This window comes from Ursus maritimus, unplaced genomic scaffold (genome assembly GCF_017311325.1).
Source record: "Ursus maritimus isolate PB19 unplaced genomic scaffold, ASM1731132v1 scaffold_16, whole genome shotgun sequence".
NCBI classification, from domain to species: domain Eukaryota; kingdom Metazoa; phylum Chordata; class Mammalia; order Carnivora; family Ursidae; genus Ursus; species Ursus maritimus.
In genome coordinates, this window is record NW_024424008.1 from 60,654,007 (window position 1) to 60,679,555 (window position 25,549).

The 25,549-nt window shown below is 39.9% G+C and overlaps 1 non-coding gene across 1 annotated transcript; it reads left to right on the top strand.

Annotated features, from left to right (window-relative positions):
- The first annotated feature begins 14,407 nt into the window (after positions 1–14,407).
- TRNAE-CUC lies at positions 14,408–14,482 on the top strand. Its single transcript has one exon. It is a non-coding gene; the product is annotated as a tRNA-Glu (tRNA).
- Positions 14,483–25,549: the final 11,067 nt, after the last annotated feature.

Genomic DNA, 25,549 nt, shown 5'->3' on the forward strand with positions numbered 1-25,549 from the left:
ATGTAAGTATGTTTTTAAGTTATTTCTCTCAATACGCACCCCCCTCCACACACAAATAAACAATCCATGTGTTCGGATAATGATGGAACCAACATGCCATCTCTTCTGCAGAAACCAAGTGCCATTCATTTCCCTACTTTTTGGTTTTCTGTTGGTTTTTGTTGTTGTTGTTTTAATTTTACATAGAAGTCTTAGAAATGTTTCTCACAGGCTTCATTGTGCAAGATGAACACTTTTGCTTCAGGAAGCATACTACATACTCATGCAACAGGGTAACACGGCACGACATAGAATGCTCAAGAAAATGTCTTTCCACGACTTGAAACTGCTGTCCTCTCGTTTTCCAGAGGCTATAACCCCCAGTTCCTAAACTGGCACACATTCTCCGTCTCCAGGAGCAGCTCTGATCCCATTACTCACAGCTCTCCATGCTCTTGTCACACTGGGCTTCTTCTAACAGAACACATTCACTCTCATTTCAGGCGCCAAGTACTCAATTGATAATACGGCCCAGAAGTCCTGCCCCAACCTTGCCAGGGGGAAGCAGTGTGTGAACCATGTAGGTGAAAATGTAATCTGATATTCTTAGAACTTACTGTTCCTGCCTTCCCTCCTTCCTCCCTTCCCTTATTCATGCATGTCTTCTTTTTCCAACAGAAACATTGAGTAACTACTGTCAATCACTCTTCCTCCCCTTGGGCATACAGAACTTTAAAATAAGGCTCACATGGATTTGAGACTCTGGTGGGGAAAGGGTGGCAATCAGAAGTAAAAAAGTAAATGAAATGTTTGTGGGTATTGGTAAGAGCTATAAAGAAAAAGAAAAGACGATAATGGGATAGAGTAGGTAACAAATGACAGGAAGGCCACCTGGATTAAGTGGTGAGTTACAGTCATGCTAATGACATTGATGAGGGAACAGAAGGCAAACTGAGGACAAAGCAGAAGCTGAAACCCTGTAATCCCCCCACCCCCCACCCCTGGATGTATGCAAAGTTCCTCAGGCACTCCTGGCTGCCCTGAAGGACAAAGAAAGTCCTTGCTACCTACAGCCCATTGACAAATCCTTGAAACAGGCACGGTGACATTCCTCTGGGAATTCAGCTGCCTTAATGTTAATACTTTGCTAAGGGCAAAAGGCAGTCCTAGCCTGACCCCCTCCCCTCCACTAAGATCCTGTAAGTCTACTTTAACGTATAAAAATTCCTTTGGAAACTTCCTTTATCTCTAACCCCCCAAGATACGTATTGGCAATCATCACCCAAGCATACGGCCCACCGATATACATCTGAAGGGTCTCATGACTAAGGTTTTATTAGACGGTAATAAATGACCCTTTCCCAACAGTAGCTAGCCCCCTCAAGGTCCTGGAGACCTTGCTTCCAAAATTCCTTAGAGACTAACGCTACCCCTAGCCCCCTCCCCACTTGAGGGTATAAAATAGGCCATTCCTCACAACCCCGGGGCAGCAGCTCTTTCTGCCCACGGGTCCTGTCCCCGTGCTTTAATAAACCACCAATTTTGCACCAAAGATGCCTCAAGAATTCTTTCTTGGTCGTTGGCTCTGGACTCCACCCCACTGAACCTCACATGTATTCCGTGTCCTCATCAATGGGTACTGGGAAGAGGAGAGTAGCAGTGGACAGCTGAGAACTGACACATGGGATATAGTTTAGTGGTAGAGTCAAAAGGATATGCTCATGGAATGGATCTGGACATAAAGTGGGTAGAGGGTGAGGAAAATAGTGGGATCAGGGAGGACCTCTGGGTTTTCAGCTTGACAAATGAGTGCCTAATAGTGTCACTGATGAAGGAACCAGAAACACAAGAGAAACTTAATTAGGATGGTTGAGTATATCAAAGGCTTGGATGCATTAAATTCAAGATGCCTATCCTATACCCAAGAGTAGATGTTAAGAAGAGGTTGATTACATAAACTGGACATCAGAAGAAGCAGAGACATAAAGGTGGGAGCCATCAGTTTAATGTCTTGGGACTGGATGAGTCACAATGAGATAGGAAAAATAAAGAGGGCCTGGAGCAAAGCACCAGGATGACTTCAATAACCTGAGAAGTGGAGACAGCACTGAAATCTAAACTAACTCACGTCAATTCCTAGGAGCAATGGCAGGGAGGCAACATTGTTACTTTGTCATTCGACGTGAGACACACATGCGTATATAAAACTGATTCGGATCCCATTGTTTCCTGAGTCCACAGATATTGGCAGCGCCGAAATAATAATAATGATGTGAACATTTAAATACAGCTTAATATACGCAGGGACTGCTAGAAGCACTTCTTGTATATTAACTCACCGAATCCTCACACAAATCTAATAGGACGGTGCTAATTTTGTCCTCACTTTCCATGGAGGAGATGGAAGAACAGGGACATTACAAAATCTAAGTTCACATGGCTACTCAGTGGTAGAAGGAAAACTCAGAGCTGCTCCCCAAGTTCATCCTTGGGTTTATTCAGATGTAGTGATCCTTAAACAAGCAGTCGTCTCCATCCGGTGATGCTGCACTGAAAACAGACAGGTCTGTGAAAATCCCGTTATTTGTAACTCTGGATCACACACACTGCTAATTCTGATTATGTCCTTACTCCACTCTAGGTTCACAGGAAGTAAAGCCAAAAGGGCCCTTCTGCCCAGTTCTTCTCCTTTCTCTGGAAGCTCATGTAGGACATTGGGGGGTCATTTTCCAAAAAGTCAAGTGAAGACTAAGTCAGAAGAGAAGGGGTTATCGACATCCTCCAGCCTGCAGCTGCCCTCCTGATGGTCTCCGACATCGTGGGAGACCGCCCTCTGTCCTGAGCCCTGGGTCTCCTCCCACCTCCGTCACCACCACAGCAGACCTCACCTCACGCTGCCCTGTCCCCTAGGTGCTGCACAATCGGCAGGGAAGGAAAGCAGCAATAACACCAATGACAACAAAGAAAGCCTCTCCTTCATCACTGACTTGAGGCAAGAACCCAGATTTTTAATAATAACATCATATTGGGGAAAAAAAAAGTCAAACCAGTGTCTGTATCCATGTGTGTTGTGGGGAGGAGGGAGGGAGGGACTTATGCAAAACGCAAGGCACTTCCACTGATCTCAGGGACTAGCCAGACAATCCCTGGGCACCACAGACTACATTTAAGGGCCATTCTTGTGATTCCAAGAACTGAGGCAGATCAATAGAACCTCATTAGTCCTCTTTCCTTCTAGTCTTCACCAAACACTCACATGAATGCATCTCTGCTTCTTGGGTAGATCTTATAATCAGGAGGCTTTCCCCACAAAGGAGTTCAGGCTCACCTGACCACAATCCATCTCTGTGAACAAGATTTGGACAAATTCATAAGTCTTTCAAGGTAAGAGGTCTTCTTACAAAGTGTTCCACTCTCTTTCAAGAGAGTGAGTGCCCTCCTCTGTGATGTTTTCTGTGGAGGAATAGAGTATGGGACCCAACAAGATAGACAGTATACCAGATATCACAACGTAATGTCATGACTTTTAACATTCTTGCAGAAACTTTCACTAGAAGCCCAGAGTCACCATCCACAGAATCCACAGGCAAACCCAAACTTTGTTCTCATGAAAGATTGCTGGAACTATGCAAACAGAGGCTGGAAGGGTGAGATGATCAATGATTGGAATGGGGGGGGGGGCAGTTAAAATGAAGTTGGTATTTCCAACTTAACCTCAACATAAAAGATGTGCAGAGGTCCAAAGGGTGAAAATATCTTTTTCAGTGATGTCTTGAGGCACTGTAAGGGTTAAAAAATAATTACAAGTAGAGATTTTCATTCTATTAGGAAAAACAGATATGCAATAATGCAATAAGTAGTAACTCTGGAATGCAATATATACAGATGCTAAAAATACTTATTTTTACACAAAAATACCATAAGAATAATGCCCCTAGAAGGCACAAAAACCTTATGATCAATGCAGACTGAAGTAGGTAGAGAATGTCTTTAATGTTCAAAAACTTTGAGATGGATTTTGAATATTAGATAAAGTTTAGTTAAATGGAAGAGAAGGGAGAAGGAAGGAGGGAAATATTCTAGTCCATTCCACAAAAATCAGTGAATAAAAAGCTTTTATGTGCTCTTGCTCACTACTCTGGGGTTTTGTTCTTTTAATCATACCTTGGGTTAGAGTCCATTGCCCATCCCCTCTGCTTCTTTTCAGAAATTCCTCGTACTACTTGTTAGTAGGAGAGAGTAAAGAAATAGTTCTGGCAAAAATTAGCCAATAAACAAATAGCAGTCTTATTTTTAATAGTGGGACTCTGACCATGCTGTCTTCTTGTGAGAGGAAGCACGATACATCAAACCTGCCTTCACTCTGCAGGTTTACCCAACATAAGAGAAAGAGGATCCTTGCTTGTCTGGCTCTCGTCACCTGTGACAGAGTCTGACCATGTCCCAGGCCTGAGGGGCCCAGCATGACATTCCTGGGAGGAAAGGAGTAGCTGAAGAACTGCGTTACACTGTGCACATGGAAGAGAGTCTCCCAGCCAGGGGGAGAGCCCCTTCCCCGAGTAGTACTGCACACCTCCACGTCCGTAAGATAAGCCTAATGATGAACCAGCTTTGTAGTCGGAGGCTGTTCATTTAACCTCTCTGGAACGACTTTCTTAAATGCTAAAATGAGGAAAGTCAGCTGGTATCTATAACCCATAACTCCTTTGAGTAGTGTATGTACAGACACATATACATACACACATATATACAGGCATATACATATGTGTGTGCCTGTGTGTATATGTTTCAGCCACAATACTGCCATTATTATTGTAGTTATTTTACTATTATTAAACCAAAAATTGCTCCCTTTATTTAGACATCACACACACACACACACACACACACACACACACACACACACACTTTGTTGCAGAATGAGATGATATGGTGGGAGCTGGACAAGCGGTGCTCCCAGGAGGCACGAATGTTAGACAGGACGAAAACCTCTGGCAGAATTGTGGTATCACTAGGGTACATGGGTCTATGAGGGGTTGGAACACCCTCACTGCTCTCTTCTCTACTCTCAAATCTTCTCCAATCTCCTACTAGTGCCTTCTATTGGCCAAACACAATTCAAAGATTGTTCATAAGAAAGCCCAATGAGTATGATCCATAGAGCAACCAAACAGGGATGATAAGAGCAGGGCATGGATCTAGGAAGTACAAGTGAAAAATAACCAGCACGCAAGAGACAGCAGGGAGGACAGAGGAGTAGGAAGTGCCAAGAATCCAACGTGATGATTTTGGAACTCTGGAGCTGATTTGAACACATGCAGCTTCCAGGATACAGCCTGACTGGTGAATTGCAGTTAATTTCCATCAATTTCAGCTCTGAGTGTACTGCTAGCTACTGATCCCCCATCCGTCCTCCAGTCCCACAGCCAGCAGCTATGGGGGCAGCAGCCTGAATTTATGGGCCACTTGATGGGCCCAGAGTGGGCAATAAGGCCCCTGTGCTCCAAATATCAGGGCTCTGTGTTCTCACTGTGTATTGCGTGTTGAGTCACTGACTGGTGGGCAGAAAAGTTGGATGCCATTGCTTCAATCCCCATGGATTCAAGTGACTTCCAGAAAATTTAAAGGAGCCGCACCTGTTTAGCTGTTGTTTTGCTTGGACATTCAACATCAACCACAAATACAGAAACATTTAGTAAGACACTACCTGTGCCCAGGCTCAAAATATACCTGAGAAAACCTTAAGCTTTCACCTTTGGCAGATCTCTGGTGCAGAGATAAGCTAAGCAATGACAGCGCCAACAACAAAAACTGCCACAAGCCTGGGGTTGGGAGAAAAAACTGATTTCCAGAGTTCCAGCATTATAAAATTCAAATATCCAGTTTTTAACAAGAAATCACAAGGTACATGAAGGAATAGGGAAGCATGAGCCATTCGAAGGAATAAAATGAATGTAAAGAAATCATCCCTGAGGAATCCCAGGTAGCAGACTTATTAGACAATGACTTTAAACAACTTGAAGATGCTCGAAAAGCCAAAGTTAGACATGGGCAAAGACAGGAAAAAGATACATGAGCAAAATGAGAGTATCGATAAGAGAAATTATGAAATGGAGCCAAAAAGAAATTCTGAACCTGAAAAGTATGATAACTGAATAGGATAATAAAATCAGAGAAAATCTTAATGAAACCAAAATTGAGTTCTTTGAACAGATTGACAAAATGGACAAACACTTAGTCAAATGGACAAAGAAGGAAAAAAAGAAGTTTCAAAATACTAAAGTTGTAAGTTAAAGTGGGGGCATTTCTTCTATCCTTATGGAGATAAAAAGGGTTATAAGTGGGTACCATGAACAACTGTACACCAACAAATTGAATAATAGATAAAATAGACAAATTCTCAGAAACACACCACCTGGTGAGACTTAATTGTGAAGATAGATTCAGAAGGAACCTATACTACTAAGGAGAATGAATTAGCAATAAAAAAGTGCACAACAAAGAAAAGTCCTGGACCAGAGTTTTTCACTAGTGAATTCCACCAAACATTTAAAGAAGTAGTAACACTAAACCTTTTCAAACTCTTTAAAAAATGTAGAAGAGTAGGGGGAACCTTCTAACTTATTTTGAGTCCAGAATTAAAAAGCTAGATAAAGACATCGTAAGAGAAAAAAATTATACATCAATATCCCTTGTGAATATAGGTGCAAAAATCTCCAACAAAATACTACTAAATCATGTCCAACAGCATATTAGAAGGATTATTCACTTCAATAAGTGGGATTTATCACAAGAATATAAGGGTGTTTCAACATAAAAAAAAATCAATCAATGTAATATATCACTTTAATAGAATGGAGAAAAAAGACATATGATAATCTCAATTGGTACAGAGAAGGACATCTGACAAAATCCAACACCCTTCCATAATAAAAACTCTCAGGAAAGTAAGAACAGAAGGAAAATTTCTCAGTAAGATAAAGGGTATTCATGAAAAGCCCACAGCTAACATCTCGAAGGTGAAAGACAGAAAACCTTTCCATTGAAATTAGGGACAATACAAGGGTACTTTCACTAATGCTATTCAACATTATACTGGAAATCGTAGCCAGAGTTATTAGGTAAGAAAATTAAATAGAAGACATCCAAACTGTAAATAAAATTATCTCCATTCACAGATGAAATCCCGAAGAATTCACAAGAAATCTACCAGAATAAATGTATTCAGCAAAGTAGCAGGGTACTAGACTAATGCACAAAAAACAAACAAACAAACAAACAAACAAACAAACAAAAAACAGTTTTGTTTCTGCATACCAGCAATGACCATCTGAAAAGACTATTAGGAAAGCAAGTTCATTTAGCACCCCAAATAATTAAATATTTAGGAATAAATCTATCCAAGGATGTGAAAGTCTTATATGCTAAAACTACAAACACGGCTGAAGAAATTAAGGATGATAGAAATAAATGGAAAGATATTTCACTTTCATGGATAAGAAGACAGTATTTTTAATATGCTGATACTACACGAAGTCATCCACAGCTGTAATACAACCCCAGAATTCTAAGTGTCTTTTTATTGTATTTATTTGTTTTGCAGAAATAGAAAAGCTGGATTCTCAAAAATTATATGAAATTACAAGAGACCTGAATAACCAAAGGAATCTTGGGGAAAAAAAAGTAAAAAGAATAAAGTTAGAGGACTCATACTTCCCAAATTTGAAGTGTACTGCTACAGTAATGAAAACAATATGCTTGTTTGGCATAAGGACAGACATATAGATCAATGGACTAGAATAAAGCACCCAGTAATAAACGCTGTATGGATGATTAATTGACTTTCAACATAGGCACCAAGATTATTTAAAGGGTGAAGGACAATTTTTTTGACAATTGGTGCTGGGAAAACTGGATATCCACATGCGAAAGAACAAGGCTGCATCCTTACCTTACCTTATACCATATACAAAACTAACTCAAAATGAATATATCAAAAGATATAAGTTTGAGAGCTGAAGCTATAAAACTCTTGGAAAAAAAGAAAACATCAGAGAAATCTCCATGACATTGAATTTGAAGACAACTTTCTGGAAATGTTACCAAGAGAGGTGGCAATAAAAGAAAAAAAAAATAAACTAGACTGTGAAAATTATGGATGTTTATGCTTCACAGAATATGATCCAGAAATGAAAGATAATCTACAGAATGGGAGAAGATATTTGCAAACCTTATATACTTCATGAGGGAATAATACCCAGAATACATAAATAACATCTAAAACTCAATAACAACAACAAAATAAACCAATAAAATCCAATCTGAAAGCGGGTAAAGGACTTGCATAGTCATTTCTCCAAAGAAGATACACAAACGGCGAATAAGCCCATGAAAAGACGCTCGGCATCATCAGTCCATAAAGAGGTGCAGATTAGAAGAATGATATGTGATGATGTCACACCTTCTACGGGGGCTATTAAAACACACACACACACACACACACACACACACACACACACACACACAGCTACTGGTGAAGATGTGGAGAATCTGGAAATCTGAGCATTGCTGGTGGGAATGTAAAATTGTCAGCCACTGTGGAGAACAGTTTTGCAGTTTCTCATAATGTAATACTACCATGTGACTAATCCCTTCCACCCCTAAGTATATACCCAAAAGAACTGAAAGCAGTGATTTGAACAGATACCTGCATGCCAGTGTTCATAGCAGCATTATTCCCAGGAGCTAAAAAGTGAAAACAATCTAAATGTCCAAAACTAAGTGAATGCATAAGGAAAATCTAGTATATACATTAAAAGGGAATATTATTCAGCCACAGAAAGGAATAAAATTTTGACATAGGCTACAGCGTGAATGGATCTTGAAACCACATTTAATGAAATCGGCCAGGCACAAAAGGACGAGTACTATGTGATTCTAGTCGCGGGACGTACCTGGAATAGGCAGCCTTCCCAGGAGCTAGGAGAACAGGATGAGGAGTTATTGTTTAACGGGTATAGAATTTTTGTTGGGAATGATGCAAGTTTTGGGTATAAATAGTGATGATGGTTATACAGCACTGTGAATGTATTTTATGCTGCTAAATTGTACACTTACAAGCAGTTAATGTGACAAATTCTGTGCCAGGAACTTTCCACTTATTCTATTGCTCAAAGCATGTCTGGGAGAAAGGGTGGGTATTATGATCTGATGTTTAAAGATTTGCTCTCTTTCAGGCCGTGGAGTTGGTACTAAGTAGACATCTGCAGCCCACCCAGAGCACAAGTCCTCAGACAGCACATCTTGGCATTCATATCTCACGGTGTCCTGTACAGAGTCTATAGGACCAGGCACAGGAATGGAAAACCAGATGTGCTACTTTATGACACCACCTTCCAGATTTCCAACAATCACAACTGCTCCCACTGAAGGATAAACCCAAGGTCATCATCATCCAGGCCTGCAGAGGTGGTGAGTTCAGATGGGGTCTGGAGCTCAAGGAGGTATGTTCATGCAGGCTGAGGACAGTACTGGGGTTCACATGTAGTGAAAATGACCCTACAGCTCACTTTAGTGCAATCGTACCAAACAGATGTCTTTGGGAAGAGTATTCAGAGGATGACGAAAGAGAGACTGGTATTCTCTTCAACACAGATGTCGTCTGCTTTCAGTAAACTGTAAGTGACGATGATGGTGTAACTCTAAATTATCCTTACGTAGAATCATTAAAACTGTGGCATGGAAAGGCTTTAATTCCAACAATTTCTAATCAAAATTTGATGACCCCTGACCTGAGAAGTATTTCACACGATAGTCAGAGATCAACATTTAATACAAAGCTAAGTAAGTGAAAACATCCAGACCCAAAAGTCTGCACATCATGTGACTTCATTTATATGGAATCAGAAAAATGGTAAAAGTATAGGGACAAAACCAGGTCCATGATGGTCCGAGGTGGAGGATGGAAGGGTCATTCTATACCTTGATTGCACTGGTGGTTACATGACTGTATATATTTTCCAAAACTATTTAAACTGTACCTACAGAGGGTGAATTTTACTGTATGTACATTATGCCTCAATAAGCCAAACTGTTACGACCTGGCTTTCTCCCGTAAATATTTTACTCCAAACTTTAATTGTGCCGCTGGGGAATGGGCTCACAAGGAAGAAGCGACCATGGGAAAATGGGGGTGAAAGGATTGTTTCAGAATCTCGTGTCTACTGTTGAAAGAAGCAGATACTCCCTTCCCTGACTTTGCATGGTTGTTCCTTTACTACCAATAAACTGGAAATTGCTCACTTTATTTAGGAAGAGTTAATAGTAGTTTTTGGCATCATTACTGCCTCTGATGAACGGGCGCCTCTCAGGTATGGTGCTTGGTGTTCACCGATAGCCTGTTAGACGTGAGGAGAGTTGTGTTAGGGCCTTACCGTGTGTGTGTGTGTGTGTGCGCGCGCGCGCGCGTGTGCACGCGTGTGTGCACAGCTGATTAGAACACCTTCATGAAGGGGCATCTGATTTCTTCAGTTGTCCAAGATTGCTAAGATGGCTTGAGCAGTGAAGAGCACTGCTGTCCCCGCAGCACACGGTGGACAGTGGCAGGTCAGTGACTGCCCAGCAGTCTCAGCAGACAGCCCTGCATGGTCTCCAGAGGACCTGAAGGGTCATGGGGTCCAGAGATCCACGTGGAGAAAAGATTTCACTGCTTTCCACTCCTCAACCCTGCATATAAGTTTTGCATCTGGAGGCAAGGATGTGTGGGACCGAGGCCTGCCTGCCTGCATGATTCGGCCCATTATCCCAGGAAAGCACACAGGCTGAGCCAGCGTCTTGGAAGGGCACTTTTAAAAGGGAGGCCCGCCCAGGTTCCTGCAGCCTTCTTTTCTAGCTTTGCTATGGCTGCCCAGTGGGTCCCGCCTCTCTGCCCCCCGCCACCCACACGCCAGCCTGCCATGTCCTCCCAGCACCCGATCACCCAACAGAGCAGTCCACGCTGAGTGAGTCTACTGTGCGCAATGGCAGTGCTTCTGCTGCTCAGGAGAGATTGCATTTTCTGGTTCGGAAAACAAGAAATCTAGGCATGAAATACTGGTAAAAAAATCATCAAATAATTAGCAGCATCTGGTAAAGTGACATTACAACTTAGGGGGAGGAAAGAGTTTTAGAGGATCAAATCTAAAAACAATCATATTTAAGGTGATGTAATTTTTTTTTTAAAGATAGTATAATAGAGAAAACTCCGAGGCCCAGAAAAAGGCAGATAGAATTTCTAAAATGCTCATTCTTACCTAAAATATGTCATCTTATTTTATGCCCATACATACATATGTATGCATGAGTTTATATATATATGTGTGTGTGTGAATATAAATAAATGTTATACACATAAACAAACATATTATATACATAAATATATGTAAGTGAATCTCTAGCACATCTCTATTAGGTAAACACTGTTATCGCACTCATGCAGAAAAAAGGGAACTAAAGCTCATAGAAGTTATAAATTGCCAGAATAAACACTGGTGGTATTTGGCTGGATAGAAATCCAAGTCAGTTTGACTCTGAAGGGCGTACTATCTCAGCTAAACCAACAAAAGCCGTGGACAGCCTATATTACTTAGAACCTTGGCCCTTTCCAACATCAGAAATGTGTAGGCTTTGTTCCCAGCAATGGGGTTACTAAAACACTGGAACACAGCAGCCTTAGCAAAAGCAATCTCCGTCTGTGACTAATGTAGGAACTGGACCAAGCCACGTAGGCTCAGAAAGCGTGCTCTGAGGGTTACAGGACGGCTGGCCTGGAGTGCGAAGAGGGCGTCTGTGGGGCACTACTACAGAGTCCTCTGACACAGACAGATGTGGCTCCCATAACCGCTCCGTCAGTCTGTAGCTGTTTCAGCCCCAGAAAATTTTCAAGACTCAGAAAATATTTGCTAGAAGATATTATCTTTAGTATCAATTTAAACATATCAGTTTTAGGGGCACCTGGGTGGCTCAGTTGGTTGAGAATCTGATTCTTGATTTCGGTTCGGATGGTGATCTCAGGGTTGTGGGATCGGGCCCCGCATAGGGTCTGTGCTCAGCGTGGAGCCTGCTTGGGAGTCTCTCTCTCCCTCTGCCCCTCCCCCACTGCTCTCTCCCCCTGTCTAAAAAAATCAGTTTTACAGTTTGAACCTCAGAACTATGATTCTAGAACTTATCCCTTCAGCTGTGATCCTATAACCCTTACGGGGTATCTTTTATCGATCAAGCTAAGATCATCATGTTACTTTGTATAGAAAGCCAGGCATAGAAATCTGAGTCTTTATTTCTCCTACCTGCTCAAGTTTGTCTAGAGAGAAATACAATATATGACTTTTTTGAAAGGAATAAGCCTAGAATTCAAAATGTATCATTTCCTTTATGCACAGATAATGTTTCCTGAAGAAGTGCAAGGAGCCCCATCATTATCATTGCACAACCCATAAATTATGCTCAAAAATATTCTTGGTGACACCTGACACAAATATGTGTGATGGTAAGTACTATATTACTTGTTACACTGCTTGTTCACACAAGCCAAAGTCAATGTACATGATAACCCACCTGCATATTTTACACAAATGATAGGGTATTAGTCACACTGCAGCACACCTTGCTTTTTAGTTATTTGCCAAGTACTAAGTTCTGGTAGGCAAAGACAGTTAATACATGCTAAACTTCCATATTCAAAATATTTAAAAACTTGGGATATAAGAAAGAGAAAGAAATACAGAGTATAGAGTATTATCAAGAAATACTATGAAGTATTCTATGAAGATCACATATGGTAGAGAGTAATATTTACTTAAATATGCAGATTATGGAAAAATTTTGGTATAAAAATTTATTTTTGATAAATATTTATTGGTTTCCTTTACAAACAAGAACTCAGCTACCTGATACAGACAAATCGATAAAAGAGAACAGACACAGTCCTCCCTTGCTTAGCTAATATTCTAGTAGGATATGTAAACAGTAAAAAAAAAACCCACTTTATTAAAAAAAATGTCATTTCCAGTTTCTTTGGGAAACAATAAGAGGGTTCTGTGAGGGGCAATACAGGAAAAGCTCCATGTTAAGTACAGTCATCTGTAATGTTGAAGTTGGGTGAAATAATCAATCCATCAAAACTAATCCGTAACTAGTACGGAGGTTAATATTAGCAGAAAAGGACCATAAACAGTTCCTATAGCAGCATGTCCTATGTTCAAACAGGTAAGTAGAGTGATGGAAAATATTAAAAGATCTAAAATTATATTTTGAGCTAGGAAAGCTAGAATGTGTGAGATAGAAAACACACTGGATGGCATGAAGAGCTGATCTGATGTCTTAGAAGAAAAATTAGTGAACTGGAGGAAACTACCCAAGGTGAAGCACAGAGTACAGAAAATGATACGATAAAAACTGAAGTGTCATTGAGCTCAGGGACACACTCGAAAGGCCTCAGATACATGTAAGTGGTGTCCTGAAGAACAAGGAGCAAAACAGTATTGGAAGAAATATTGGCCAAAAATTTTTCCAAATGTAACGAAAACTATAGACCCATAGATTTAAAAAGGGCGATGAGCCTGAAGTATTAAAAATATGGAAAAAAATACAGCAAGGCCCATCATCAAATTTCTATAAACCACTGGTGAAAAGATAGTCCAAAAAGAGAGGAAAAAAAACAACAACATAAAGAGAAACAGAAACACGCTACATACAGAGAAAGAGAGTAAGGACTGGCAGCAGATTAATTATCCAAACAATCCACGCTAGAAAACAGTAGTGAAAGAAAAAAAAAAAAAAAAAAAAAAAAAAAAAAAAAGTCATCCAAAAATTATAAGTTCAGAAAAACATAAAAATATTTTCAAAATCAAAGGTGAAGTAAAGACTTTTTCATTGATAGAAAAGCTGAAATATTCCATCATGGGCGGACTTCAACTATAAGAAATGTTCACGTCAGTCATTCAGACAGAAGGGAATGATACCATATAGAAATACAGGTTTATAAAAGTGAATGAAAGTACCAGAGATGGTAACTACATGGGGAAAAAATATATATAAGATACAATATAAAAATATATAATATATATAAATATATAATATATATATAAAATATATATTATATATTATGTTATTAATATAATAAATATGATATTTAATACCACATATAATTTGAAAAACTTAAAGGAAAGTTGGTGGTTGAACTAAAATAATGATATTTGTGATGCTAGAAGTTAAAGTTGTACATTATAAGCACTGAGTTAACTCTTAAAAGAACAAAATAAAAAATTAGAGCTAATAAGCAACAAAAGAAATAAAATAAATATAACAATACTCAATCTAAGGGAAAGGAGAAAAACTGTAAAGAAGGAAAAAAACCCAGATAATACAAATTTTAAGAAGGTGCACAACAGGGGCCCTCAGCTGGCTCAGTTGGTAGAGCATGTGACTCTCAATCTCAGGGTCATGAGTTCGAGCCCCAGGTTGGGTGTGCAGCCTACTTAAAAAATATATAAATAAAAATAAAAAGTAGCCAGATAGATTTATTATAAATAATTTCATTAAATGTAAATAGTCTAAACACACCAATTAATGTTAGATATTATGAGATTGCATTAAAATATATATAATGAGACAAACAGGTTTAAAATAAAATGATAGAAAAAGTATATGATGCTAACAGTAGTCAACAATAAAATAGATTAGATTCAGATAAAGTCCATTCCTGATCAGAGAATATTAACGGGAATAAAGACGTGTAACACCATGAGGGTAATGGCATAAACCCACAGGGAGGACATAAGAATTCTAAACATTTAGACACTTAATAGCAGTTTTAATATGTAAGAACCCGAAACGGATAGAACTACAAAGAGAAATAGACAAATCCACAGCTAAAGTCAGCGATTTCATTAACCTTCTCTCAATAATCGATAGAAAAAGGGCACAAACAAATCAAAGAAGACAGATAAGATATAAACAACATAATGAAACAACTTGACCCCTTCGGCATATAAAGCAGTCTGGTCAAAATGAGTCTAAATAAATTTAAAGTAATTCCAGTCATACAGAATATGTTCTTTAGCCAAAATGGAATAAAATTAGAAGTCAATAATAGGAAGGTCTGTAGAAAATCTGCAAATATTTGGTATTAAATAATTCACTCTAAAGAGCACATGGATCAAAGGAGAAATTAAAATTGAAATTAGAAATCAATTTTAATTGAATGTAAACTAAAACACAACATATCAAACACTGTGGGGTGCTAGCAAAGCCGTGTTTAGGAGGAATTTCAAGCCCTGTGCAATGAAATGAGTAAACAAGCAATGTCTCCAAACAGTGACTTCAGCTTCCACCTTAAGAAACTAGAAAAAGAAGAGCAAGGGAAAAGAAAACTTAGAACTAAAGGAAATACCAGAGATCAGAACGGAGATTCATCAACTGGAAAATATAAAAGCAACAGAGAAAGTACATGGAATCAAAAGATGGTTCTCTTTGAAGATTAAAAATGGGATAGAACTCCAAACAGACTGAATAGGAAAGCAGAGAGAAACAAAAATTATTACTATCAGGAAATAAAAGCTGACATTGCTAGGATCCTACAGATGGTAAAAGGATAACAAGGGACTATAATTAACAACAGTATGCAAATGATTACCACAACTTCTATGAAATGGATTAATTCCTCAAAATACTCAGACCATTAAAGCTCAATGAAGAAGAAATAAATAACCAGAAGAGCCCTATATAAATTACACAAATTAACTTTGTGCTTAAAAATGTTCCCACAAAGAAAACGCCAGGCTCAAATGGCTTCAGTTTTGAATTATACCAAACATTTCAGGAAGATATAATAGAAATTCTATATATACTCATCCAGAAAATTAAAAAGTAAGAAATACTTCCGAACTCATTTTATGGTACCAGCATTTCACTGCTAACAATACCAGATAATGACATTATAAGAGACGTAAATACAGACAAATATTCCTCATGAATGTAGATGCAGAATTCCCAACAAAAGTTTAGCAAGCAGCTCCAACAACATTTACAAAAGGAACTATCTCATGAGCAAGGACGGTTTATTCTAGGAACGCAAGGGAGGGAGGAAGGATGGAAACCAATATGGCTATTTCAAGACACAGAACCACCATTTGACAAAATCCAACACCCCTTCCTTATAGAAGACCCTCAGCAACCTAGAACTTTCTTACAGTGATGGAGAATACGTATGAAAACTCTACAACTAACATATTTAATGGCAAAAGACTGAGTGCTTATCCTCTGAGATCACAGATGAGACATCTGTAGACCCAAGTCTCTTCTGTAAAAATGGAAATAAGAATAGCACCTATGTGGTGGGGTTGAGTCATGAATTTGATGAGATGTTCCATACAAATCCTCCAGCACAGGTCTTGGCATAAAGCAAGTGTTTAGGGAATGAAGGCTGGTGGCCGCCTGCACAATGGTGGGGAGACGGGGTTCCACACACACACACACACACACATGCACACACATGCGTACACACACATACACACACACACACACAATTTGGAAAAGAAACACAAAGCAAATGTAGGAAAATATTAACAATTGGAGGTGAACATAATAATGTCCATTGTACTTTTTTTTTTGTCTTTCAAATTGTCTGTATAGTTGAAAATAAACCTCATAATAAAAAGTTTTGGTGGAAAAATACTGGAGTGCAGACTGAAACATATAAGGGCAACTGATTTTTTGCAACAATATGAATGCAATTTGGTGAAGAGAGTGCTTTCCAGAAGTGGTACAAGGACAATGGGATATCCATATGTAAATAATAAACTTCTGTTCACACGAAGACCATATGTAAAAATTAATCCTGTGTGTACCTAAGACCTAAATATAAAACCTATAATTATAAATATTCTAGAGGAAAAGTTAGGAGGAAATTTTTTGAGACCCTGTTTATGCAATCATTAGCCATGACATCAAAAGCACAGTCTCTTAAAAATGGTGTATTTGACTTTATCAAACATAAGGCTGCCTCCTCATCCAAAGACATATCTAGGAGATCAAAGAGACAATTCTAGATCGGGAGAAAATGTTTAATTTTTTCATAAAATAAAAAGAACTTTTATTTATAATATATAAAACTTTTATTCACAATACATGAAAAGCAAAGAACTCCCAATACTCAAAAAAAAAAAAAAAAAACCCACAACTAAACTAAACTGAAACAACCACAAGAACTTTGAACAGACACTTCACACATACAGAACACAAACCAAAATATCTTGTGGCAAATCAGTACGTGTAAAGGTTTTCCCAAGTCATGAAGAAAAATCATATTAAAACTGAAATGATTAATAATGAATGCCTTGTAGAACGGATAAGATATTGATACCTGACACTCAGCCAACCAACCAATCGCTTTCACCATGGTCAATCCTCTCTTCCAAATGAAGGTCACCTCTAGTGACGGATGCCCTAGGCACTTGCCTGACTGAGTACCTGTGAGTTCATACCTATTTGAAAGGTGGTGTACTACTTATATTTAAACCCTGGCCTCCATGTTATAAAACATTCTTTGACTTGTTTTCCTCAGTTTATTTTGAATTAACTTTACTGTGGTATACTTTGCACATGACAAAATGTATCCCATTTTAAGTATAAACTTCGGTGGGTTTGCTAAAGATACACACAGGAAGTCTACTTGCAGAGTATTTCCCTTATTTTACTTAACAAGTCAGATTACAGTCAATTACTTGCACCAACCCGAGGTCAAGGAAACTCCTGAACTCATTTCTGTAACCATGCATCAGTTTTGCTAGTTCCTTCTTTTCATGTAAATGGTATGTACTGTTTGTGTAAGGTTCTTTCGATCAACAAAATATTTTTAAGAGTTTTCTACTTTGATGCACACAGAAGTAGGTAGTTCACGTTGTTAGGATGTGAACATGATTCAACATTATGCTGTATCAATACAGATCAGTTTATCCATTCACACGGTGATGGGTATTTGGGCAACTTGCAGATTTTGACTACTGTAGTAATATCCTATCGTGGCTTTGATTTATATCTTCCCGATGATTAAAGTTGTGAAACATCAGTGCTTGGTCGTTTGTGCGTCTTCGTTCCTTTTTTTTTTTTTTTTTTTTTTAAGATTTTATTTATTTATTTGACAGAGATAGAGACAGCCAGCGAGAGAGGAAACACAAGCAGGGGGAGTGGGAGAGGAAGAAGCAGGCTCCCAGCGGAAGAGCCTGACGTGGGGCTCGATCCCAGAACGCCGGGATCATGCCCTGAGCCGAAGGCAGACGCTTAACAACTGCGCTACCCAGGCGCCCCTGTGCATCTTCATTCTTACAGCATCCACATCGTCCCCCCATTTTTTACTGAGTAGTTTTCCTTCCTGAGTTGTAAGTATTCTTTAAATATTCTTGCTCCGAGATCTTTGCCAGATACATGTATTATAAATATTTTTCTTTCAAGCTATTGCTTGCTTTTTAATTTTCTGAATGGTGTCTTGGGGAGTAAAGGTTTTTAAAGTTACAATGACTAAATCTTTTTTTTTTCCTCTCTTTCTTATGTGGTCTGTGATTTTCGGGTCCTGTGTTATGGGGTTGAATTGTGTCTCGTTTTCTTTTTTTGACTTAATCATTCTATATCCTTACATCTACAGTGTGTTTATTTTAAGCAGCAAAGAATTGTGTTTTACTTTTTTTTTTTAAAATTCCAGTCTAAGTCTGTGTCTTTTATTCAGAATGTACAGGTGAATTATAATTAATTATTTAAGTTACAAATTTAAATTATATAAATTATATTTAATACAGTTCAGTTCAAGTCTGACATCTTGCTGGTTGTTTTCTGTATGTCTTTTCTCTTCTTATTCCTGATTCCTTTTGGATTAACTGAGTGTTTCTATTTAGTATTTATTTACTTCTTACTAGCTACACCACTATTTTTTAGAAATTGCTATAGATTTTACAATATGCACCTTCAGTTTATTACATTTTACTTTCAGATATCACTCTTATGTACATATAATGTAAGTAGCTTGCAATGATACATCTGTATAAGCGCAAGCTTGGGACCGGAAACCAGTATGAACACCTCCTCGTATTCCTTATCTTTCCTGGACTAATAAGACATATTTGGGACCAACAGAGACATATCTGGGACATGACAATGTTGAAGCTACTCATTATTACAGGACTTACGTCTGAGCAACTACTGCCACACCTAGCCGCCTCTCTGTTCTGCAGAAAGTCACAGTAGTGTAGTCCTTGTGTAGCTACATCCTGGAGGACATTTATGTGTCTAGCATGATTTTTTAAATATTTTGTGTTTTGTACTGTATTCCAGTATTTTGCTGTTGTTGTTAAATTAACTGGATAGTTACTGTGTTACTTATTGTGAAAAACAATTTCCCATAGGAATAGGGTTGGGTGGTCTGGAGGGCACAGGAGGGGAGGAGGAGCCGAAGGAATTTAATTGAATAAACTGCATTTGTGCTTATGCCAGTAGAGAGGTTCATATGCTCCGAAGTCTGGCGCTGGAGTTCTGTGAAGACGTGCTAGCAGAGCTCTCATTCATTTCCTCCCTAAACTCCGGACTTCCGTTAGTTGCTTTCTTACTGTTTTAAGCTCCTAGTATCCCAGAGAGTAGTCACGGCGTGAATCATCTCTGCGATATCCCCAATCTAGCAACCACACCACATTCCCAACATTGACTACCTAGCCCCAGTTTTAAGAATAAGCTGACGATCATCATTATCAAGCCCAGATCACGGAATGAGAAGTTCGTGTTGTCTTAGTGTAGTAAGTATAAAATGATTTGCAAGTTAATCTTTGTGTAGGGGTTTGTAAGGTATTAGCATAATAGGTTTTGATATATATATATATATATATATATATATATATATATTTCCTTTTCTCAAAACCTATTATGCTAATACCTATTATGCTAAATCAGCATTCTGTTTAGAATTGGAGAAGACATCTTCAAATATTTGTAGAAAAGAAAAGAAGTAAATATTGCTAATGGGGTGTGTGTGGGTACAAGACAGAGAAAGAGCAAAAAGATACAAAAATAAGATAACATTAAGGGTATAATGGGGTAAAGAAAGGAGGAATGACAAAATTAATAAAAAAGGACATAAAGCTGATTTCAGTCATGCTTATTCCTATGGTGAGTATGGTCTGTGAGATAATGCGGTCAATGAAGACCTCACCGTCACGGACTTCCTGACTCAGCAGTCTCTGGCCGGAGCTCTCCTAATCAGTCTGATCCTGCTCTTAAGCTCTAACACCGATTTTTGTCTGCCACCTACTACATCATGTAGTACCCACCGTTGTGTAACAAACTGCCCCAAAGTGCAGTGGCTTGACACACAAGGACCTGTTATCTTAGTATTTATTTGTGATAGGAATCCAGGCAATATGCAGCAAACAAGATGTCACCCAAGGCTTTTGTCTCATCTGAAGGTTCAATAAAAGGGTCATATCTGCTCCCAGACTCGAGCCCATGGTGCGCTGAGTCCTGCTCTCCAACTAGCAGGGTTCAGTTCAGGGTGGGTTATTGGCCAGAAGCTCTGCTCAGTTCCTTAACGTGTAAGTTTCTCCACAGGGCAGCTCCCAACATGGCATCTAGTTCCATCAGAGCAAAAAAGTGAGAACAAAGAGAAATAGGCAAGACGGAAATCACTCTTTTGGTCACCTAATCTTGCAAAACATGCCTCATCACATTTATCTTATTCTATTTCTTAGAATCAAAATACCATGTTCAGCCTACCCTCAGGGAGAAGGTATTAAGCGAGGGCACAACACTGAGAAGTGGGCCATACTAGTGGTGGCCAGCTACACACAGCAATAAATCATTTCCTAGTTAAACCAGAGAAAGTGGTTTCTGTTGTATGCAAATGAGCTATAACCAGAGCACTCACAACGCATCATGGGGCTATATTCTGCACGCTCTGTGACACCATAAAAGCCACCTCCAGAATCTTCTTCATTCACAATTTCATGAGAAGAGAGGCATGAAGGGACCTCTACCACCCTATTCATGACCTGAATTAGACCAGCCAGAATGACCTTTGACAAATAGCTCTCTGCCTTTTTCCCCCTCCTCTGCAAAGTGGGAATAACGTACATCTCACAGGGCTGTTGTAAGGCACTGGCCCTCTTTGTGTTTGTCACGCTTAATGATGTGTACCTTCTTTAGCTGTGGGTCTGTATATTTCAGAACTGATATTCTGCTCTCTGACATGATTCTGAAAACTTCTCTTTAGAAATAGTCTCTTCCTTATTCTATTGTGTCCACCTGAGATGAGATGTGCTGAATTTTGGCCTCTATGGTCTTCACACCTTTGTGTCATGGATTGTAACGTTGTGGATATGTAATGTTACATAGCTCCAAGTCTCATGGATGTAATAGGTGACTAATCAGTTGACCATGAAATAGGGAGACCATCCTGGATGACCTGAGTGGGCCCAGTGTCATCACATGAGTCCTCGAGAGCAGAGAACTCTCTCCAGCTGGAAACATAAGAGATACAGCAGATGTCAGAAAGATGCCAAGTTTCAGAAGGTTTCACTCTTGCCAATTCTAGACAGAGGGCCACACCTGAGAACCAGAGAGAGGTCATGGAGAGCTAGGAGTACCTCCCAACCGACAGCCAGGAAGGACGCACAAACTCACTCCTACAACACAAGGAATTGCATTCAGCCAACAACCTGAATGAGCTTGGTGGTAGATTACTTCCCAGATCTCACAGGAAGAAACACAACTCTGCTGACAGTCTGGTTTTAGGCCAGTAACACTCGTGTTAGAAACTTAACCTATAGAATTGTGAGATAAATTTGTGTTGTTTTAAGCCACTGTTTGGGGTGATTTGTCATGGCAGCAATAGGCTACTAATATTGCCAATAGGCTAGACTTCATTATTTTAACCTACCTATCTGTTACTCTCTCTGGGAGTTCCCACCTCCTCATTTGTATTTGCTGCATTCTAGAGAGCTTGTTTGCAGTTATCTCGCAGTTCACCAATCCATCATCAACTGTGTATGTGTTTAGCCTGTCTTTCGAGTTTTATTGCAATGACTATAGTTTCTATTTCCCGAAGACCCTTTTTAATTAAATGTATCTTTTTAAAAATGATTGCTTCATGATTTTTATGGATCTCACTCTTCTTGGACTGATTTCCGCAATATCTACATTGATCATCTGTAGTTTTTATCTGACTATCCCAACACCTGGGAATCCTTCTGACTCTAAATGTCTGGTTTCTTGTTTCGGCTAATTTCCATTCATAGGGGTTGTTTCCTAGTGTTGTTTCCCACCTGACACCCTGGTACTCTGACTCTATATTCTTGAGCAAGAAGCTTATTTTCTGGAAGCCTCAGTTTCCCCAACAGCAAAGCTGCATGCAGATGCCATTTTCTGAGAGTTGCCAGTTAAGTAAGAACAGAACAAATCATCAGCCCTATTTCTCCCCCAGCACTATTTAGATACCTACACCCTACAGTTTCTAGGAGTCCTACAACCTGTGCAAGGGCTTCCTGTCTGCTCCAGACCACGTTGAATGCCCCCATTCTCTGAGATCTTACTACTACACTCTCAGCTTGCATTCTCCCATACTGCCCCACAACAATTTTCTGTGCTTATGCCTATCACCCCCAAATTACTTTGAGCTCCTCAAGAGTGGGGTCAGAGTCTTATGCTACCTGCTGATGTTTTCTGTATTTCCTACCATCATGCTAGGCTGGGAGCAAGTTGCACATCACACAAGAGGCCCCTTGTGCTGGGCAAGTCTGTGAACCACTGACACTTAGTACTCTCCTTCATAAAACAGAGATAGATTTGTCTAACAAAGAGAGGCATTTTACAAAGAAAATGAAATAAGGGATATGGAGAACTGGTAAGTACTCTATGAATAAATATCTTCCTTGAAGACTATGGCCACTCCGATAGCAATCCTTTTCATTGGTAGCCAGGCAATGATTTTATACATATTACACTGGAACAAACATAAAGAACAGAAATGATACGGATGAGGTAATCGTACAGATAAGGCAACTAAGGCTTGGATGGGTTAAGTAACTCATTCCGCCTTACACGACTATGAAGGGTACGTGAATCAAGGATGATGAGACTCTGTATCTGGGAAGAGGGAAGGATTCTAGAAAAGGAAAAATCTTTTATTTGATTGGTGCTCCCACTAATGATGTATTCACAAGATCTATTCTAGAAGGTCGACACCGAAGAATAGACAGAGGAATGACTGATGAACCACTGGTTCTCTCCAAGAGTTATGGACAATACAGGTAGGTCTAGGGACCTTCTGCCGGCCGCATCACATCCGTCCCTGCACCCACACAAATCTGATCACAAATCTGAACTGTCAGCAGCAAACCGAATCCCGGAAATAGCACATGGGCCTAGATCTAAATTTCCAGGTCATTACCTGTTGTTTAAAACACTGCTTATTGTTTACTCCACCATTCATTTATTGGACGATCATTACATCTGGATCCCAGTCTCTATCTAAACAGGGGTGGGCATTCCAGTAGCAGCCATTACAGGAGCCCCATCGTCTCCTTCAGTCTTAGCAGACTTACACATGCCTGAGTGGGCTCCAGAAAAATGAGGAAACAAGAATGCTGTTCTTGCCATTCAAGCATTCTCATCATGGACATTTTTACTATTAAAGCCAGGAATGGACTCTCTTATATGTAGTAGCGCTCTACTAGGCTTCCAAAAACCTGAGAACCACACCTGACTTTGGACACCCTGGCGCCTACGGTTTTGCTTCCTGTACGTTTTGACCACGGTCTGTGCTAAGGACACCAGTATGCTCCACGCAATGGTGTGCTGTCCCGGCTGGATGAGGCAACTCCCATCTCTGACTCCTCTCCCAGTCCACGAGAGAAACTCTATGATTATGAGGACATTGTTCTTCTAGGTTTTCCACAGTGACATCCCGTGAGTGTGTGTGTGTGTGTGTGCGTGTGTGTGAGTGTGTGCACCTTGTCTTTCTCTTTCTCTGGGTCCCAGCGTCTTCCTGGACATTTCTAAATTCTGCTTTGCCACAGATATTCCCTATGACAAGAGGACACAGAGCCTCCTACACATAGAGCTTCCAAGTTTAGTTGAGGAAGTGGGAAGGGAAAGAAAATATACTTTAAGAAAAGCACAGATTAAACGTCCCCAAGTTCCTACTACATGTTGCTGGACAGAGAATCCTATTCCCAAAGAGAGCAATTGCCATTCCTCGCCAAGAGCACAAAAAACAAATAGGTGACCCATGGGGTCCGATGGGAAACGCAGATAAGCCTTGTTTCATCTGCACAGTGTTTTAAAACAACAGCAAACCAGTTGGATTTTGTTTTTTTTTTTTTAATGACAGATAAAATGCAGACAGTGTAAGACAGAGTCAACTGGATCTTCACTCTCCTGGGCAAAACCAGTTGGGTCTAAGGAGTCCGGGCTCTTCAGAGAGGACAAGCCACCTCCTTAGGTGGGCACAGGCCTCCCCTGGCCAGCCTGCCTCGCTCCGGTGAGCATACGCCTCAGCGCACGGGCCCTGGAGCTGTGGCCCCTGGCTCAGGTTCTAAGTACAGATCAGATTACGTCACACATGTAAGCGATTAGTGAGAGATGTGATTCCTCGACTCTTCTGAGATTTTTCCTTTAACTGTTCAAACATCTACTAATTGTCAGGGACTACCTGTGAGCATCTAGATTGTCCTACCGTTTCCAACAACTAGCTTAATGAAGCAGTTGGCCACCCTGAGTTTACTTTTCAGACACTTGATTAAACATGGGTGGTGAAGATCACTGACTTTTTCCTCAGCCTTCTCTGGCCCCTCAATATATAATCCAATCCCCCCAACCTGCCCTACCCCCGTTTATTTTCCCCTTACAGGAGTCCCCTTAACACACAGCATTTTGTGTGTGATCATTGAGTATTTCCTCTCTCCCATTATGATGTACATTCTGTTGCAGCAGGAAATCTTGTCTGTTCTGGTCGCTGCTCTATCCCTAGCATCTGTAACAGCGTCTGGCATGTGACTTGGTCCTTATATGTACATCGAGTATTTATGTTGAATGGACTGGTGAGATGAATAGGGGTTGTCACACGGACACACACAGTATATCTCTAACGCTTCCTCTAAGCTAGGTACTACTGTAATGACTTTTAAGATACTCATTAAATACAAGAACACTGCAATATAGGAATTATCATGAAACCCATCTGGCAGATGGGGAAACCGAGTCACAGTGAAGTTCCTTGTCTGCGATCATCAGTTAAAATATTAATTCTACCATTTTGGCTTCGGGATCCCCACTCTCAGGCTCTGCTATATAGTGTCCCCTAACATGGAGCCATCTGAAGAGGAAGAGGCTTAGATAAGAAAACCACTTTCATTCCTAGAAGCCAAACTGTTTCTCAGGGACACAGGTCACTTCTCAGCCGGAGGCGGCCCGGAGCTGAGGTAGAGCACAGGGGAAAGGAGTCGAGATGTGTCGGCCCCCTCTCACAGGTAAGATGGGTGCTATCGAAGCGAACAAAACC